Raw genomic sequence first — 15,607 nt, 5'->3', positions numbered from 1 at the left:
GCTGTTTAATTTCTTTAGTTCTTCATATATACTGGATCTTAGCCAGCTGTCAGATATAGGGTTGATGAAGATCCTTTTCCAGTCTGTAGGCTGTTGTTTTGTTCTGAGGACACTGTCCTTTGCTTTATAGAAGCTTTTCAGTTTCATGGGGTTCCATTTATTGATTGTTGCTCTTAGAGCCTGTGCTGTTGGAGTTCTGTTCAGGAAGTTGTCTCCTGTGCCAATGAGTTCCAAGTTCTTCCCAACTTTTTCTTCTAACCGATTTAGTGTACCTGGTTTACGTTGAGGTCTTTGATCCACTTGGACTTCAGTTTTGTGCAGGGTGATAAATATGGATCTGTTTTCATTTTTCTTCATGCAGACATCCAGTTGGACCAACACCATTTATTGAAGATGCCATCTTTTTTCCATTGAATGGTTTTGGCTTCTTTGTCAAAAACCAAGTGTTTATAAGTATGTTGGTTTATTTCTGGGTCTTCTATTCAGTTCCATTGTTCCACCTTTCTGCTTCTATGACAATACCTTGCAGTTTTTATTACAATTGCTTTGTAATACAGCTTAAGATCAGAGATGGAGATACCTCCAGATGCTCTGCTGTTGTACAGGATCTTTTTGGAGATTCTAGGTTTTCTGTCTCTCCATATGAAGTTGAAAGTTTTTCTTTCAAGGTCTGTAAAGAATTGTGTAGGTATTTTGATGGGAATTGCATTGAATCTATAGATTGCTTTTATACAACCGCTTTGGAAATCAATCTGGCACTTTCTCAGACAATCAGGAATACTGCTTCCTCAAGATCAAGCTATACCACTCCTATGTATATATCCAAAATATGCTCAAGTACTCAACAAGGATATTTGCTCAACCATGTTTGTAGCAGCTTTATTTGTAATAGCCAGGACCTGGAAACACACAGACTGCACCTCCTGAGATGTAGGAAATATGCAGCTCAGGATTCATGTTAGTTCCCTAGCAAGAGGAACAGAGGCTGCCTCTGACATGGACTCTCTTGCCTGCTTTTTGATGCCTATCCTGGTGGGGCTGCCTAGTCAGTCCACAGGGGAAGAGGATGTGTTTAGACCTGATGTGACTTTATGAGCTGGGGTGGGTGGGTTGAAGGAGGGGCACTCACCTTTTCTGAGGAATAGGAGAGGGTGGAATTGGGGGGGAGAGGGAGGAGGAAATGATGATTAGGATGTAAAGTGAATAAATGCATTAATTAGTTAAATAAAACATAGAATTTGTGATAATGTAAAAATTAAAAAATAATAATTAAAAGTCTATCAACTTTCAGCTTCTGTGAAATATAATAATAATAATAAAGTGTTTTGCTTCAAGAAGAAAAAACCAGGGCACGGTCACAATCAAATATAAGCAAAACCAAACCAACTGTATTAATAACTCAATGTAAAATATCAGGGATCAACTCACTATCTTCTGCGCTCCTCCATATAGCCTGGTTCACTTCCCTGGCTTCATCCTCTGCAGCACTCATGGTTGTCCTTTAAGCTCTGGCAGGCTCCATTGCACGGCTGTTCTTGATGCTCATCCCGTGGAACTGGCATCTCCAGATTGCTGGAATATTTGCTGCAACTGGACTGCACCAATAGCCTCTCCTTCTCTCTCTTTTGTGGTGCCAAGCTTCAACTTCTTTCCATGACCCTTCAAGTCAGGGGCTTAAACTGCTACCGAAACCGAACCTTCTCCAGTGGACTCTCCTGGCCGTTCTCAGTGCCAAGCTCTTTTTTATGACCCCTTCCTGACTTCATAATGAGTACAACTTTGGGCACTTCTGGGAGTCAGCTCTGTGTGCCGACTCAAAAAAAAAAATTTTTTTTTAAAGAGGATTTCAGCTCAGTCATGCCGACCTTTTATTAATCACCACTAATTTCTTAGCTACAGCTGACCAGCATCAGTTTCCCCATAAAGCCAAGGTTTTAATTTAGTCTTTCAGGTTTCTTGTTAATCACAGCCAGTTCTTCAGCTTCCACTAACCAGAACCAAGAAAATCTTATAGAAGCATTTTCTCAATTTGGTTACTAGCTGGTGTCAAACTGATATAAAATTAGCCAGCATGTATAACGGAACTCTTTTCCTATCAAAAATCTTTCTTTGATTTTGTTAGACAAAGGCCTGAATAGCACTGACTAGTAATGGCTCTGGTGAGCTTTGATTTTGCTCTCTAAGTTATGCACACCAAGGGTTAGCAAACCTCCATTTCTGTCAAGGACCTTCATTCTTCCATTTCGTTTTTATAAAAGAGTAGTTAAGTGTGCATACTCTTAACTTCTTTTTACTTAAGTTTGAAATCATTTTCCATCTAATAGATAATAATTTGTACTCCATTACTCCATACATTAAAATAACCTAAATAAAAATGTCTAGGTTTATTTTTATTTATTTTTCTCATATATATGATATATGATATATATATATCTCAAGTGCAGTTTTTCCCCTCTTCACTCCTACCAGTAGCTCCACCATTCATCTCTTCCAGAGCCACTCCTCAGTTTCCCTTCAGAAAACAGCAGGCCTCCCGTGGATACCAACCAAACAAGGCATGACAACATAACAAGTTGCAACAAGACTAAGCGCAAACCCTCATATCAAGGCTGGGTGAGGAAAGCTAGTAGGAGGAAAAGGGTCCCAAAAGCAGGTGAAAGTGTCAGAAATACACCCACTCCCACTGTTAGGAGTCCTATAAGATGACCAAGCGACACAACCTTAAAATGAGTGCAGAGGACCTAGCTCAGACCCATGCAGAGTCTGTGGTTACTTCAGTCTCTCTGAACCTCTGTGAGCCCTGCTTAGTTGTGTCTGTGGGTCATGTTTTTGTGCTCTACATCCCCCTGGCTCCTAAAAATCCTTCTTCTCCCTCTATCATGGGGTACCCCACGGCCCAATTAATTTGGCGGTTTGTCTCTTTATCTGCTCCCATGAGTTTCTAGATGAGGCATCTCTGATGATGATTGGGATAGGCTATGGTCTACGAGAAAAATATCAATATAGTAATTATATGTAGTCGTGATTATATCCTAAAGATATACTACTATTTTGTTTTAAAGGAGTTTGCCTAAAGTACCTCCATAGGAATTACATGTATACTTAGCTGCAGATCAAATTAGTCTGTGACAATCTGGAAAGTAAAACCTTTAAATTTTTTTTTTTATTTCCATGTCTGTTGAATACTCTGGGAAAACAAAGAAACATAAAAGTAAATCCCAGATATGATAATTGGCTTCCAGTGATTCTAATTATGAGTCATTTATTCCATTACAAAGCCTTTAATAACATGTTGTCTAAGCTGAGCACAGTGGTACATGCTGGTAATCCCAGCACTCTGGAAAGCAGAGGTAGGTGGATCACTGTGAGTTCAAGGCTTGTCTGGTCTGCAAAGTGAGTCCACAACAGTCAAGGCTACAGAGAAACCGTGTAAAAACAAAGAGTTTTTACACAAACAAAGAGTTCATGTCAGAAACAGCCCTTGCTCCCATTACTAAGGAACCCACTTGGAGACTGAGCTGCCATGGGCTACATCTGAGCAGGGGGTTTATGTTACCTCCATGCATGGTCCTTGGTTGGAGCATCGGTCTCTGCAATAGAGGAAGACAATTCAGTCAGTCCTGATGAGACCTGATAGGCTAGAGTCACATAGAAGGGAAGGAGGGCCTCCCCTATCAGTGGACTTGGGAGGGGCATGGGAAGACAACAGGGAGGGTGGATGGGACTGATAGGAGACGAGGGAAGGGCTACAGCGGGGATACAAAGTGAATAAATTATAAAACATAATTAAATAAATTTAAAAAGAAATGAATGCACAAAACACATTTGTATCTAGAACCACTCAGCAATGAAAATGAATTACTGAAAGAGCAAAACAACAAACAAAAAAATATTGTCTAGATATTAAGATTACCAATGTAATTTACTCAAATTGCCTATAAATACATTAATTTCTTTTCTGATAACTTTGTAGGTGAAATTGTTTGGCTAAGAAAGTCTGAAAGAAATGCAAATCCCTTCATTACTTTTTAAAACATACAATTAAATCATTCTTGTGCTTAAATTATTGACTAAGATTGCAGCTCACAATTAGATTGTGTATATAAATCCTTGCTATTTTATTGTTTCACTAATGTTTATTTGACTGTGATAGAACAATAATGATACTCGAGAATATGGATTTGGAAAACTATCGAATGAATAAACAGAAATACATTTTAATGTGAGGATTGTTTTAAGCTATTGCAAAATTTCATTATGTTTCAGACATTTCATCTATTCAGTTAATACTGTGAGGATTCATTTTACATATAAAGCAGAATAAATACTGCAACCCTTTTCTATTTTAGGCTGAGGTTTTAACAGGAACATTGGCAAGAATCCATTGTACAAGAAAAACCCTACATGTGTTTAAGTTAATTACAGGTATGTGGTTAAAGAACTCCAGGGCTTTGAAAAGATGTTGAACCAGCAAATAGTTGATCTAACTATTGCTAAGTCTTTGAAATTTATAGCTCCATTGCTTTCCCTGCTGCATTTTTTGAAATTTTGAATTTTCTACAATTACACATATACATAGTTTGTTTTTTAAATCAAAGCCTCCTCCATCATAGTTTTTAATATCCTTTTCCATCCCACCCAATACCAAACCCCAAGACTCAGTCCTACTTGTATGTTGGTGTGTGTATATATGTTGTGTTTCAGTTAACTTGGGTTACATATATTGTCATGGGCAGGCATTGTTTGCTTGAGCAGGGCAACGTACCACTGGCTAACCACTGAGGGATATGGCTCTCATTCTCTGAATCCCTTCATAATCTGAATCATTAAATGCTTATAGTTCCTCACAGAGACTTGAGACCCTTTGAATGACCAGAAAGAGAGGGGTTGACTTTTCTTATACATTTCTTATAGAGATCACTGCTTTTGTTAGTCCATGGGTACAACATCCATGTCATCTCAGAAAATAGAATTTTACAACATTCTTCCTCAACCTCAAGCTCCTATATTCTATCTGTCCTCATTTTTGTGTTGTTCTTGAGCATAGGAGAGTATGAGATAGATATTCAGCTGAAAAAATATGAAATGTTTAGGTAAATGGGTAGAACTGGAAAAATATAACTAATGAGGTAACTCAGGTCCAGAAAAAAAACAAATGCCACAAGTTCTCTTTCATATGTGGATCCTTTCTGTTTTTAAGGACTGTTTTAATTTACTTTTCATATTTAGCAAAAGATTTGCTACCATTCATGTGCCTCTAATGACTCTTAGTTTCACCCTGAAAGACTGCTCTGCAGTCTTTCTCACCCTAGTCACAACATTTCTAGTCTCATAACTTCTTTTCATTTGTATCTTTCATGTCAACGTTACTAAGTATTTGTAACAGTCTCTGACACCTATAGGATATTTAGTCATCTGGTTACAAAAGTCACATGTACAGTTTGCAGACAGCAAGCTGAAAACCCAAAACAGGTAGTGTCTGCACCAGAGTGATTTCTAAGAACCAGGAAGGGACTATACTCCATCTAAGGCTTCAACAGACTAGTACGTACCTAATAGGAAGGACCATCTTTGCAATCAACCCAATGCTAAATCATCTGAAACTTCTAAACAAACCTCACGAAGAAATAAAAGCTTACCTAAATTCTGAGCATCATTTGGCTCATGAAGTAGACAGGTGAAAATGATTGCCACACTACTAAGATTCATTAACTTACCACACAGGAATAGAACTATTATTAGCTGATTAGGCTGATAATGTAATAACTATTAAAACATTTTGACTTTTTTTAATTTTTTATTTAACTTTTATTAATTACACTTTATTCCTTTTGTATCCCCCCATAAGCCCCTCCCTCCTCCCCTCCCGGTCCCACTCTCCCCGCTTTCTGCATGCATGCCTCTCCCCAAGTCCACTGATAGGGGAGGTCCTCCTCTCCTTCTTTCTGATCTTCTTTTTTTTTTTTTTTTTTTTTTTCTTCTCAATGCAGTTTATTCAGGAACCTTGAACAATCTTCTGACCCTGGGGAAAGCCAGCCCACAGCTTAAATAGCCTCTGGGTAGCCAACCCCAGCGTGCCTCGTGGGCAATGCAGATAGGTCCACATACATGGAAGCAAGCCAGACCCTCAGCCTTAGCCAAATATGAAGTTGTTTGTGACAGAGAGCACTCACCATTGGGAAGGTGGAAGGTAGAAACCAGCTCCATCTTTAAGGCGCAGCATTGCACAGCTCTCTACAGTTCCCCCTTTTTGTTTTAGACGCATGAGGCAAGAGTAGAGGTCTGATCTCTGATATTAGAAATAAATTGGGACTTTGTACTGATGTTCATTTAGGTGTCATTCACCCAAAGAGCATCAGACCCGTCAGATACCTTTTTCTCAGAGGCGGGTCCTGGGGCATCAACCCGCATGCAATCAGACATGCTCTTCTCTGGGTCGAAAGCAGCTGACCCTGAGTGCAGTGCTTAGCCTCACATCCTGAGTATAACATTTTAGCTTTTTATGGTAGCCAACCATGCTTGGGGAGACTGTCCTGCTTCAATGGCTGTAAAGGCCTGAATGGTCATGGCTGCATTACGCTGTTGTGAGACTCTAATCTTGCATATACACCACAGGCAAACCAAGGAGACCAACACCAGAAGGCCTGCTAATGCTTCCATGCCCGCCCATTCCTTCAGATGCTTCATGGCTGCAGCAATCCATGATGATAATCCTGTGGCTAGTCCTGCGTCCATTCTGGTAGAATTTGCAGCAACAATGGCCACTCTCAGCTGCTCCATCTTTTTTTTAAGTACTATATTTCCTTTCCTTTTTTCTACAGCTTTCAGTAGGTTAAGAATCCTTCTAGGCCATGTTCGGTTTCCTAGGCAACTGACATGGCCAATAACTGCTACATGAGTATTCTTTCATACAAGTTATATCTTAAATTACCTTGAAGTTATTTAAATATTGAATGATTTATTTATTGCATGATTATATCTTGAAATATTATTTTATTGTGTAGCTAGCATCTTTCTTTTAAACCTAAGTTATAAGCATTCTTAAGGGCAGAAAGAAAATGTCTTCACTAAATATTTCCCAGCTTGAAAAAGTACCTATTATCTTCTATAATACTATTACATAATTGATGTAAACAAAATTTAAATCTTAAAACTTTTACTGAATAAAGAAAATATAGCTTTTTTTAGCAATAAGTACTATTTTCACTTTATATTGATTATATAAATATTCAATACTTTTATCCTGAAGGTTTTGTAAATGGCTAAATTTCCTCACATCAGTCTGTAGTGAAGTGAAATAAAATGTTTGGAAATGAAGACAAAATATGTAAGCATTTATTTTTAAGCTTTTAACATCATTCATCATAATGTTTATAGAAATAGAAGTTTGGCATAGTTCTAGCCCTCAACTCCAGCTTCAACTCTGTTCCTACCTGTGGCAAAACTAGACATATAGATGGGCAAGAAAGAAGTAGAAATGATTGGATAAGAGTTTCCCCTTGGAAGATGTAAATATCCTGTTTGTTCTTTTTTTCTTTGTCTTCTTCTTTTCTTTTATAGATCTTGCCTTGAGTGTGTTTGAAAAAAAAAAAAGCGTAGGACACTGGTCATCTGTAAATGGTGTGTAGGTGGGTGTGTCACACCAGTCCATCTGTCTTCACATTGGCAAAAGCTATTCCCATGGGGCCTTCACAGGGGCCGGGGCACCTTTGGGAACCTGAGCTGGGGTTGAAGCCTGGGCATTAGCCTCTGCCTTGGTTTGAACCTTGAGCTTTGGTTGGCAGAGCCCACGACCCTTGGCCATGTAGCTGCAAATCTGCCTCCCAAGCTTGGGGTGAGCGATGAAAGCCAGATGTCTGAGTTTGCAGCTGGGGCCCTGTGGCATCTTGGGCTTAATGGCCTCAGGAGTCACAAGGGCCACAGTAGCTTCGGCTCACACCCTTGTTGCCTGTGTGTTGTTTGCCTGCATCTTCTTCAGGCCTTTCTTGTGCTTCCTGGCAAAGTGCATGCTCTTCAGGAACATGGGGTCTCCTTCCTTAAGAGATTCTCATCTTTGTGACTGGGGTTTCTTGGTGACGTTTCTGTGTCATTTGTGGGACTGGTTGTGTGTGGTGTGGTTCTTGGACTTGGTCATGTCTGTATGGTAACCTGCAGCTCTGAGGCGCCTGGACTGGAAGTAGGAAATAATTATGCTATAATCTTTGGTTTATAGTTTTCATAGCATGAAATCAGTGGGGCAACACTGCTGTGTTACTAGAGAAATCTTCATGCTTGAGATTTAACAAGCTAAGAACAACAACAAAAAAGAAAGAAAGAAAATGCTTTTATTTTCACCCATTTTAAAACTAAGCATATCATGTCACAACCTTGTTTGAATTTGACATAGAATCATTTTAGAAGAGACAACAACTTATAGTTAAATATCTGAGTTTATTCTGCAATAGATTCGTGTTCATATTGATAATTTAGCTTCATAAAATGCAATAGAAACTCTAGCTTCATATTTACCCATTCAATCTAAGCTGAATGACTTTATTTGATGATTGAGCAATAAATGTTTTATAAGGAGTAAAACTGTTATATAATAGCTAAGTTTCACAAAATTCCTGTTGTTTTTATTATTAATAGGTAAATTATTTTCCCCATAAAATCCCCAAGTATATTTTTAGTCATTATTTCCAATAACTGTAGATTTTATGTATATTCTTAAAGGATTTCTTAAAGGAATACTAAAAATTAGAGAGGATCACTTGTACCTAGGTATTATAAAACACATCTGTATTTTAAAGGAAGGATGAGGGCAAGAGGGAGAGAGGGTCTGGTGGAACTGAGGGAGGGGGCTTCAATTGGGACATATAATAATAAATTGTGAAGAAAGAAAATAAAAATTAAAAAAATTAATTGAATGGTTTGGCATGTTAATCTAAGTGGAACATGGAAATGTGATTGTGTTTTGGATCATCTTTAGTGTTTAGCTGATTGTCAGAAACATTAAAATGTAAAACGGATATCACATGAACAAAATAAATTAGAATGTTAAAACAATTCTGTTTGGAAAAAAATTTTAAACTTACTGGTAGAGTTTAATTGCATCTTGATGGTCCAGTTGTAAATGTTATTCTTCATTGTTTTTTGGCAGGATTGTGTTTTTTAATGTTTTATTTTTTAAATTTCATGTTTACTTTCTTACTATACCAGTACGGTTTTTATTTTCTTTATATGGGTTCTTTCTTGAACATGTGTCATCTGCAATCATTTATCATTTAATTCATTAACTGTTTGTAGCAAGTAAGTAAAGTCTTCTTTTGCTTGTACAGGCAAGACTATGACTAGTTGTAGTCAGTGACACTGTACGTATCATTCCTGTGTTGAGAAACTGAAGAATGGTGAGGTTTGTGACATAGCCTAGCTATGGTAAGTGGTGCCAAAACAAAAACAGATATGTGGAAATGCCTGTTCATCAAAGTTCAGTGTAGGCATATATATATATATATATATATATATATATATATATATATATATGCATATATATATATATATAATAGTGAGATTATGAGAGAATACAGCTCTATTTTCAGGTTTTTGGTGACATTAATTTAGCTAAAGTCCACCTATGAGTAAATGGACACAGAAAAATGTGGTTTATGCATATTGGACACTATTCAGCAACAACATGAAACAAGTTCATCATTTATGACAATGCTGACAGACATGACCATAAGCAAGGCATACAAAAACAAAAACAAAACACACAAAAAAAAAAAACAAATGAAAAAACAAACAAAAAAATCAAAGGTACTATCTGTTCCTTTTTTAAATTTTAATTTTTTTAGCATTCTTATCTATGAATCTTCCTTAGTCTGTAGGTCTAGAAGCAGAAACGATAAAAGCAGGAGGTTGAAGTTAGGTGCATCTGTGAGAGGGGAGCAGAGAAGTTGCTGGCCATTGTTACCGTTACATGAGCATAGATAACAGGGAATCCACCACGAAGAAGAAATAAAGAATATTTAAGGTTACAGACATCATATTTAATCTGTTTTGATTAATATGTTACACAAAATTTGTGTAAACTGAAATATCATGGTACCATTGTATTATAAGACTTATATTATTGCGTGTCAACCAGAAATCTAAAACAACAGCAACAAAAACTTCAAACAATTCTATGTTATCCCTTCTACAGGTCTGAAAACTATGGGAAACCTCATGTCAAGATGGCTGTACCTCATGAAATTTAGTCTGAACCACTGGTGTGTATCTATATGCATTTATATGCATGAGAAATAAACACCTGATGTACTATAAACCATTCCCCTTTAAGGTTTTGCCTCTTTGTGATTCTCACATCTATATGCATGGCTTCTGCCTATTTTCCCACAATATTTATTATCATACATAGCAACTGCTTAAAAGAATGATAATAATAGTTAGTTTTGGAGATTGTAATTCTAAATCATTATTAGAACTCAGTGCCAAACTTGACAAGTTTTATACATTTGGGTCTATAGTCAATTCATGTGTGTGTGTGTGTGTGTGTGTGTGTGTGGTTTCCAAATATTCATCATCAATCATAAACTGTCTTTGATCCTTGAAGATCATGGAAGAGTCAAAATTTTTAATTAAATTTTTGTTTTTTATATTGATTAGTTTATTCATTTTGTTATTCCTAGTTGTAGCCCCCTCTCTCATTCCCTCCCAATCCTACCCTCCCTCCATCATTTCCTCTCATGCTTCTCTTCAAGTCCACTGATAGGGGAAGTCCTGCTCCCCTTCCATCTGACCCTTGCTTATCAGGTCTCATCAAGACTGTCTGCATTGTCTTCCTCTGTGTCCTGGCAAGGTTGCTTCCCCCCTCAGGGAGAGGTGATCAAAGAGCCAGCCACTGAGTTCATGTCATAGACAGTCCCTATTCCCCTTACTAAGGAAACCACTTGGATACTGACCTGCCATGGGCTACATCTGAGCAGGGGTTCTAGGATATCTAAGTTATATCCATAAATGATCCTTGGTTCTGCTGGAAGTTTTCAGGCAGGATATGGCACAACATAAACTATGGTCTATGGAAATGACTCTGGTGTTATGTGGAGAGGTGGGTAAAAGATGACAACGTTGATCGGAAGATTAATTGATATTCATGATGAAAGATGTGGTAACTGAAATTACCTGGAAAAAGAAGTAGAGAAAAGAAATTATATCATTGTGACTGTATTTTGACATTTAAGACCATCAGATTTTCTGGGTAGTGGAGACACATGCCTTCAATCCCAGCACTTTGTAAGCGGAGGCAGGCAGAACTCCAAGAGTGAGAGGCCAGCCTGGTCTACAGAGTAAGTTCTAGGATAGCCAGGGCTAGGCAGAGAAACCCTATCTTGGAAAAAAAAAAAAACTGATTTGTTACCAGACTAAATATAGTGATGAGAGTAGTCAACAATGACAATGTAGTTTGCAACTTGAACAACTGGAAGAGTGACATTGCCCTTGAAGGAAATGAAGGGCATTGTACAAGGTGCAACATTGGCAGGGTATCAGAAATCTGTTTTTGAATTCATTCATACTTGAGGTAAAGGATCTTGAAGCCATGGTCCAGTAATTCAAGAAGATATAAGTTTAGGTGTCAATGTAAGCACGGCATGAAGCCATAAACTAGGTGGAGCCATAAATACAAATGACTGAACCCTGAAGCATTTCTAAATTTAGAGGCCAGAGATTAAATAAATTGCCATATATATATATATGCATATAAATACATATATAGATACACATACATATATATGTATAGATATATATGTACAACTAAATATATATACAATAAATTGTCATATATAACATATGTACAATAAATTGCTATGTATTTATATTACAATTAATGGGAAAAAAGGCCATGAATTTGAATAACAGGCAGGAGTATATATGAAAGTGTTTGGAGGGACAAAAGAGAAAGGAGAAATATTGTAATTGTATCATAATCTCAACAAAATACTTAAAAATATAATTGATAGAAGATTTTGAATGGTCTTTGCAAAAGAAATTTCAGAAGGGTATGCTGCTTTGGAGACTGTATTTAAGATAAAGAAGCTATATGGGTGGAAAGATGTCTCAGCATATACAGACACTTTTGACTAGTCCTAATGATTTAAGGCCACTCCTCAGAAGCTACGTGATGGATGGCAGCAATTCCTGCAAAACGTCCTCTGACCTCACTGATGTCTTCTCTGAAGTAGTAGCATCAGCTTTAACTTAATTGGTGCAGGAGAACCTGACTAAAGAAATAGACTACTCCATATAAACTGTTTCAGAGTCAAAAAACTATAGGCAAGAAATGGGCAAACTTGCAAAGAGTGAGGTATATTTTGCCTAACCATCTTCTTTAAATAATTGTGTTTTTTTTTTTCAGTTTTATCTTCTTGCTTACTGATAGAATGATTCAGTAGAAAAGAATAATGGGATGCTAAAGAAAGAAAGGCAAATAACTGAAAACAATTATCAGTGGGTATGTAAAGGGATTTCTTAGCTTTGAGCACTGAAGTCTGTCTGTAAATGCAGTAAATTCAGTTTTTTGAAGTTTATTGTTCTTTTTTTGTTGTGGTTTCCATTTTCTTGATATAGGAAGGAAAGTCATTGGCTATATTTAAATAATTGGGGGACTGAAGAGATCATAGGTGGAAAAATAGATCATATAAGTACAGCTTTACTCAGATGGGCAGAAAGGTCTACATAAAGCTTTGATCACAATAAACTAGCAAGCATGACTTTTATTTTTCTCTTATTATATTCATCTTCAGTGAACCGAACACTATAGAAAGTTAGCTTGAACTGTTGTTGTAAAACATACAGGAGAGTGTTTACTAGAGTAAGTTGCCATTGCTTCACACCAGGTGAAGAAGGAGAGGGATAAGAAGCAGTGATTGATTTATAGGATAAATGGATTCAAGGTAAACTGAGGTGCAATTGTGGTTGTTTCCAAATATGGTAAGATAAAGATGTTATTAGATGACTGAGAAGATCATGGACCAATACATTCAATAATTTAAGAAATAAGCGCTTTGAATTTTATGTGAGAATTGAAATCACCAATAAGTAGAACAGGCATAGAATTTAATGGTTATAAAGGAGATATTCGCAGCTGGGTGTTGCATGACTTCAAATAGATGAATATTATTGGATCGTATCAGTGAGAATTAAAGTGGCCATCTATGTATTTGTGGATCCCATTGCAGAAGAGGCCCATGAAGAAGAATATTATATAAATGAATAAATGTCCTGGGGAAATCAAGCTTCCCGTAGATAGGCCCTTTCCCGAAAGTGGTGAGCGTCAACTTTAAAAGGTGCTTGGTGATGATTGACCTTGAGGTCTCTAATGCTTCATTTTCAAAAGGTGGTTTGGGGGAGGGATGTGGCTAGAAGCGATGAAGGATGGAGTCCTCTAGCTGGGGATCCATTATGGGTTAGTTGGAAAAGGAACATGATGCCATTCTTTCTGTTGTTCCAAAAGCAATGTTAACGAGGGTAGATGAAGCAGAGCATCTTGGAGAAGTTATAGAAGAAGATAAGAATTTTTACCTCTAGACTGTTGCTTGTACATTTTGTTGTCTTGCAATAAAAGGCAGGACCAGTTTTCTAAATTTCCTGATGATATCATGTATAAATAATGGGCTCAAGACCCAGGACTATCTCTTGACTTGTTTGTCATGAGCGCAGGTCCTTTGATAAACCAATTCAGTAAGGCACAATTCTTCACCAGAGCTCAGGGCCAGATGCCATTCCTTTCCTATAAACTTTGTGTCCTAGCTAACTTGTCTGAGCTTCTTACTAGGTAGAGATCAAGATCCTTAAAACTGTATACTTAGAGCAAGCTCAAGAAAACAAAGCATCCTTAGAAAATGCATTCTAAGCAGGGTTAGAAGTAGAAATTTAGAAGTGATCTCCAAGCACTACACCTGGTGTGTAATGGGCACTGTCCTTGCCACATGCCTCTGAATTTTAATTTGATATTTGTATCTCCGCATGTCTCATCTGCACTAATCATATTTTCCTTGCTGTGTCCTAATTTGTACTTCACGTCTCCAAAAACTAACCAAAAATTTTATGTTTTTCCTGGTAATTTTCTAACATCATTTTACTCTTTAGGATATATTTCCTGTTAATACACCACTGAACACTATCAGATTTAGGTACTCTATTTCTGTTCTGCTTTTAAGTTACACATAATCTGATTTTTTTTGTTGGCATATAGTTTATATGTTTTGATCATTGCACAGAAACATACAAGCATCACTGAAATAAATATACCGAAGAATAGGTTTATTATTCTTTTTTTTAATTTTTTTAATTTTTTTTTCAATGCAGTTTATTCAGGAACCTTGAACAATCATCTGACCCTGGGTAAAGCCAGCCCACTTTAAATAGCCTCTGGGTAGCCAACCTCAGCATGCCACGTGGACAATGCAGATAGGTCCACATACATGGAAGCAAGCCAGATCCTCAGCCTTAGCCAAATGTGGAGTTGTTTGTGACAGAGAGCACTCACCATCGGGAAGGTGGAAGGCAGAAACCAGCTCCATCTTTCAGGCGCGGCATTACGCAGCTCTCTACAGTTCCCCCTTTTTGTTTTGGACGCATCAGGCAAGAGTAGAGGTCTGATCTCTGATATTAGAAATAAATTGGGACTTTGTACTGATGTTCATTTAGGTGTCATCCACCCAAAGAGCATCAGACCCGTCAGATACCTTTTTCTCAGAGGCGGGTCCTGGGGCATCAACAAGCATGCAATCAGACTTGCTCTTCTCTGGGTCCAAAGCTGCTGACCCTGAGTGCAGTGCTTAGCCTCGCATCCTGAGCATAACATTTTAGCTTTTTATGGTAGCCAACCATGCTTGGGGAGACTGTCCTGCTTCAATGGCTTTAAAGGCCTGAATGATCATGGCTGCATTACACTGTTGTGAGACTCTAATCTTGCATATATACCACAGGCAAACCAAGGTGACCAACACCAGAAGGCCTGCTAACGCTCCCATGCCCGCCTATTCCTTCAGATGATTCATGGCTGCAACAATCCATGATGATAATCCTGTGGCTAGTCCTGCGTCCACTCTGGTAGAATTTACCTTGACAATGGCCACTCTCAGCTGCTCCATCATAGTATCGAATTCTCCAGTCCAATTACCTAAAATATAGCTAGAGAACTGATGCAGGATGTTCCATCGAGGGGGTTAAGGCTTCTCATAATATTTCCTATAAGCCCACACCTGTTTGTTTATATCCCCCATTTTTATTCATTATTAGCCAGATAGAGCCAAGTAATTGTGGTAATGATACTTGCTTTTTTGCCCAATGCTGTAATGCTAGTAAATTTACTAGCTGGTTACTCGCATGCCTCGCTGGGTGCCTGTGCCCGTTGATGCCCCTCACACTATGACTCCCTTCAGACAGAAAAGGGATCCTAGAATTACAGCTGCCATTGTTAATGCCATCTCATTGGCGGCTGTTGGAGCTACCACCATGGCATTAGCCAGGAGTCATACTGGGCAGACTGCTCAGACCCTGAATAACCTTTTAGCCAATGTAGCTCATGCCTTAGATGTACAAAAAGGAATTAATGCTCAACTAA

This window comes from Meriones unguiculatus, chromosome 6 (genome assembly GCF_030254825.1).
Source record: "Meriones unguiculatus strain TT.TT164.6M chromosome 6, Bangor_MerUng_6.1, whole genome shotgun sequence".
Lineage (NCBI taxonomy): Eukaryota > Metazoa > Chordata > Mammalia > Rodentia > Muridae > Meriones > Meriones unguiculatus.
The sequence above is the reverse complement of the archived record's forward strand: the minus strand, read 5'-3'. Positions refer to the sequence as shown.